Source organism: Elgaria multicarinata, chromosome 11, assembly GCF_023053635.1.
Source record: "Elgaria multicarinata webbii isolate HBS135686 ecotype San Diego chromosome 11, rElgMul1.1.pri, whole genome shotgun sequence".
Taxonomy (NCBI): Eukaryota; Metazoa; Chordata; class Lepidosauria; order Squamata; family Anguidae; genus Elgaria; species Elgaria multicarinata.
Window position 1 is genome coordinate 37787436 of NC_086181.1, and position 6000 is coordinate 37793435.

Sequence of the window (6000 nt, forward strand, 5' to 3'; positions counted from 1 at the left end):
GGTGTCCTGGTTCATGGTGTTTCCTTGTAGAATGTCCTCCCCAAAGAAGATATATTGGTAGTTCCAAATACAACTCTTAATTGCCTTGAATCCATCTGTGAATGAGCTACAAGTTATGTTTATTTATTCTGCTAAATTTTATTTTGTATTTTAATTACTGTCTTCTCCAGTTTTTAATTTCATCTATTTTATTATATTATTTTTTTCTTAATGTTTTTAATTATTTTTTATATATCACCCTTATTTTCTGATTGGAAAGTTGGGGTATACATATTTCAATAAATAAAGAAGCCTGCAGTGCAACTTCTGCTGAAGGTAACCATTAGAAAGATTCTCTGTAAGCCAGAATGTGCAACATATGTATGAGTAACTTCCGCTATATTTTTTTTGAGATTCAGTTACATCTAACTTTTAATGGATAGAGCTCTGCATTGGCTTCTTACATATTTATGGATCACAGTGTAAATGTAATGAAAACAAGAGTTTAATCAAGATACTAATCTATTCATGCCAACTCATACATATTCTTAAAGTCCATCCTATGTGTCACAAAAGTGCACACAGACTTAGAGTAAAGTTATTATTTGTTAAAGCATTCATTGACCATACTTTTAATACATTGCTTACACTGTAATACTAATCTACAGTTCTTCTGGTTGGGAGGGTTATGATTGGGTGGAGTTTCCCCTCTATCAGTACCAAGGGACTCTCGAGTTGTGAATTGTTTACAAATGACAAATCTCACTATCTTTTTCTTAGATAAACCCTGGTGGGTTCCTTTCTAATTGTGTAGCCATGGCTCCTTTTGTAAACCAGTTGGTGAGGCCAAAATTATTCTGTTTTATTTGCATTGCATAACGATCTATGTGATTGGTTTATAAATGTTGAGTATGGTGTTTTTGAATTATCTTTCAGCGTCATACTGAGGAAGAATCTTCGAAACAGCTATTTGTACCGGACTACTATATATATATATATATATATATATATATATATATATACGCTTTATGTGAATAGTTCATTATATGTATATTAGGAGTTTATATTGCAGGCTTTGTTGTGAATGTTGGTGTGAACATCATAGAAATATTGTTGATGTGCCTGTTCTTTGTACATTTGTAAAGTGTTTGAATTATTCATCTATGAAAGTCGTTTTGATGTTTTTGTGGTTTGAGTGTTATCACTCTTATTATACTCTTGTTCTTTCCAAACCACAGCCTTCTGTTTTTTGGCATGGATCTACTGCCAGTGATGTTTATACCAATGTGAGTCCCCAAAGCAGGGCATTCCAGGGTCAAGGAAGCTTTAGAGCCTTTAGATCCATTCCTCTGAGAGGCTCCAGGTTCAGACTCCTCACCTATCTTATTCTAGAGATGGTACAGTCAACTGAAACCAATGACGGTGACATTCCAAAAAATATAGATTTACACACCAAAGTAAACCCACACCATCCACACTTTAGTGAAGACATTAGGGGGGTGCACGGACCCCCCGCTCCGCTTCACTTCCAGATCCGCGATTTGTGGATCGGGCTGCTTTGCCCCACCCCCGCTCTGCCTATGTCCGCTCTGCTCCGCTTGGAGCTCCGGATCCGGATCGGAGCTCCGTTTCCCCCCCCCATAGGGTTGTATTGAAAGCTAAAAAAGTATACAACTTTTTTTCTGTTCAAGTTAGAAACCTCATGTTTGGCACCATGACACCACATGGACGTATACACATGCATGCCAAGTTTCAAGGGAATCCCATCATCCCCTGATTTTTGGGGAATTTATGAAAATCGGGCACCCCATTCACACCCCTTTCCATAGCTCCGTCAATTTGCACGTTAAAAACCTCAAACTCACCACCATGACAGCTTATCCAGGGACACACATGCACGCCTAGACTCAAGGCAGTCCCATCATCCCCTGATTTTTGGCGGGGCTCTAACCTCTAACGCACCACCCATAACCCTAATTCACACCCCTTTCGATAGCTCCGTCAATTTGCACGTTAGAAACCTCAAACTCGGCACCATGAAAGCTAATCCATGTGTCCAAATGGACGCCCAGACTCAAGGCAATCCCATCATCCCCTGATTTTTGGCGTGGCTTAACTCACCCCAAATTGTCCCATTCTACAACTATGTCAATTTGCATGTTAGAAACCTCAAACTTGGCACCATGATAGCTTATCCACGTGTCCACATGGATGCCAAGTTTCAAGGCAATCCCATCATCTCCTGATTTTTGGGGAATTTATGAAAATCGGGCACCCCATTCACACCCCTTTCCATAGCTCTGTCATTTTGCATGTTAGAAACCTCAAACTCGGCACCATGAAAGCTAATCCATGTGTCCACATGGACGCCCAGACTCAAGGCAATCCCATCATCCCCTGATTTTTGGCGCGGCTTAAACTTTTTAACTCACCCCAAATCAAGTCCCATTCTACAACTGCGTCAATTTGCATGTCAGAAACCTATCCTTTGGTCCCATGACAGCTTACCCATGTGTCCCCATGGATGCCAAGTTTCAAGCCAATCCCATCATCCCCTGATGTTAGGGGAAGTTTTGAAAATCGGACACTCCAGTATGTCAGGGATTTTAAAGTTGCAATGCAGACAGCTCAATGGGGCCAGTTGAAAGGAAATCCCAACATGCCATGAGATAACCCTAAATCTTCTTGCACACTTGAAAAATGGATTTTTGAACTTGATAAAGTCTAAGTGAGCACAGGAAGGACTTCTCCCCTGAGTCAAAGCAAGACACATACACCATCCCTGCGAGGCGGGAAGGGGAGAAGGGAGGGAAGGCAGGCAGGCAGGCAGCATGCATTGTAGTGCCGCAAGGATGGCTTGAGCACTAACGCATAGCAAACCAACCCGTAAGCGGGTGCAAGGAGCAAGTGAGGCAAAGATGGCTGGTTGTTTCTTTCTAAGCCAGCAGTTACGCATTGAGGGGCACAGAGGAGGATGACTGGGAGCAAGCGTGCCGGAGGGTGCTGGGTACGAACCGCAAAGCCCATCTCCCAGGCACCAGGCGGGCAGAGAGGCAGGCAGAGCAGGCGAGGAGTCAGTCCTGGCAGATGCCCCACCACAGCACCACCCCAGGGGAGGCAGGCAGGCAGGCAGGCAGCGGGCATTTCTGGGGGCACAAGGAAGTGAGGCCAGGATGGCTGGTTTCTAAGCCAGCACTGCAGTTAGTCACGCATTGCAAACGCAAACCATCCCAGCGAGTCGGTCACCGAGGAGGACAGGCTAGCAGAGGGGCAGGCAGAGTGACATGTCATAGATCTAGTATTGGGGAGGAGTCAGTCCTGGCAGATGCCTCACCACAGTAGCACCCTGGGTGGGCATTGGAAAACGCCATCTTGTGGGTCCATACTTCCCCCACCCCATGTCCTGCAGGGTTGCCTGCCTAACCCTTGTGGGAATGGGAGATGGAGAGCTTAGAGTGGCAGTGCCAGCAGCAGCCTTCGGCTTTCCCCTGGAACCAGTCGCCTTGCCCGCCTCTTTCCCCAGCAAGATTGACTGGTGCTGCCTCTGAAGATGCATCTTCATGCTTCTGGTTCCATAATGCCCTGTAGATGAACCCCTGCTTAGGGTGAGTTTGCAGTGGCGACAGACAGCAAAGCGGGGATCCGCTCCCAACTCAAAGTGGTCCCACACTATACTTGTCTTTCGCTTCCGTGGTGACACCACCAATTGCCCGCCTGAGCTCTCTGGTGTTGCCACAGAAACAGGGGCTGCAGCGGAAGAGGTGTGGGATGAGACTGGGGAGAGAGCCTCGGCCTGCTGCTGCTCCTCCTCAGCACCCACCACCTCCTCCGCCTCCTCCTGCCCCTCCACTGTGCTGAGAAGAACCTCATCTAGGAGGTCTGGAGACAGGTCCATCAGCGGGCTCGTGGGCTCAAACGATAATGAAGGAGTTGGGGATACTCCTCCTCCTCTTCTAATGGCACTGCTGCCACATGCCTCTTGCAAAGGGGCACTTTTCCCATTCCCACCCTCAAAAAGAGAACGCCGGGCACAAGTTGCAGAAGAGAGTGGCTCTGCTTGCTGCTTCTCCTGCTTCTGTTGCGGAGCAGCCAGCCAAGGAGTTGCCCGTTTGATTTTCACAGCAGGAGAGGCAGCCTGCTGCTTACTGCTGGTAGCCTGACCCTTGCTGCTTTCAGCACGCCCTGCCACAGACATGCGCCTGCTCCCTCTTCTCATGATGATATTACTAATAATATGTATAAGAATATACTAATATACTACTACTAATATGTATAAGAATAAAATATTAATACTAATAATAATATGTATAAGAATATACTAATATACTATTACTAATATGTATAAGAATAAAATATTAATACTAATAATATGTATAAGAATATATACTACTACTAATATGTATAAGAATAAAATATTAATACTAATAATAATATGTATAAGAATATATGTATAAGAATATAAGAATATGTATAAGAAAATTACTGTATGTAGGGAAATGGGACAAGAAGTGTGTGTATGCTTTGCCCAAACAGGATTTGAAATGCTCAATCTGTGGCTGTTGCACTTCACAAACAGTGCACTGCACACACAGCACACTCACACAATACCACAGTCACACACAGAGTCCAAGTAACAGAGAGAAGAAATAGAGAATAATTTTTTTTTTGTATTTTTTTGTATTTTTTGGTATATAGAAGGAAGGAAGATGAAACACAGTCAGGCTTTAAGAGAGGGGAGGGTGGGGACAACCAACCAACCAACCAAACACACACTCCAAAATTTAAAAATAAAGTTTATATTAAATCAAAGTAAGGGAAAAACACAGAGCAAACTAAGCTAAAAGTCAGAAAGAAGCAAACAAACACACACACACGTGCCAAGCTAAATCCTAATCTATCTCCAAACACAGTAGCAGCAACTAACTAAAAGGAGCTCCTCTCCCCATGAACATCAAACCCACAAGACGCTGAGAGCTCAAAGCTCTGAGGGTGCCTCTGCCTTAGTCCCCCCCTCGAACGCTGGGATTGGAGGATGCTTCATGAGGTGATCAATTCTCATCAGGATTGGGAGTTGAATGTGCCTGTCATCGCTTCAAAAAAAAACAACAACCCCAAACCGCCGGTTTACCGCGCTGTCCCTGTTTGTTGACCCGATTTTTTAAAAAATATAGCACGTGAACCACAGCATGCAGAGAGCTGAGGGTAGTCTCAAAATGACCCCATCCACGAGTCTCTAAGCACAAGAATTTTCAGAAAGATAGCATCAAAAACAACACAGTTATCCCCCTTTCTTTTTCGCAATGCAATCCTATGGGCAAAATGTTTCAAGATGGCGATCGGAGCGGTCCGCCTGAAAGAGGAGCTCCAAAAAATGGGCGCTTCTCTTCACCTTGCTTCTAGGGGTCCGCGGTCCGCTTCTACTCCGCCTCTAGGCAAGGCGGAGCAGGCCAATTCGCTCCTGCTTCTGCTCTTCTAATCGGAGCGGAGCACATGCCTAGTAGCCATGTGTCTGCTTTTAAAAGGGACAGTTCTGTATTTGATGGGCCTACCAGTGGAGTTTCCTCTTTTTTGAAGGCTTCTCCTGTTGGGAATCTCAACGTAGCAGAGTTTAGAAAGACTTTGTTCAAAGAAGTACTCACACCAGAGTTTCTCACTTCAGTACAGAACTTTACTGAGGTATAAAACAGCATTCTCCAGTACATTCAGTTTCTTCATACACAATACAGCATATCATGACATGTACATCTCCGAGTTCAGACATGATTAAAATTACAACTCTTTATATACACTTTCATATCTACATGACTCATGCAATTGTCCAATTATTCAATTAGCAGAATCTTCACTTCTTATCTGTAACCTTTCCAGATTCTTCATGAGTCACCAGCACCTGTCATGGCTTTATGCCAAGTCCAAGTCCACTAGGGCTGTAACTAATCTGTGGATAAATTTTGGACCTCAACATCTCCTATTTGAAGAGCTGTTCAGTCCTGTCCTGTTTTAAATATAAAAAGAACATAA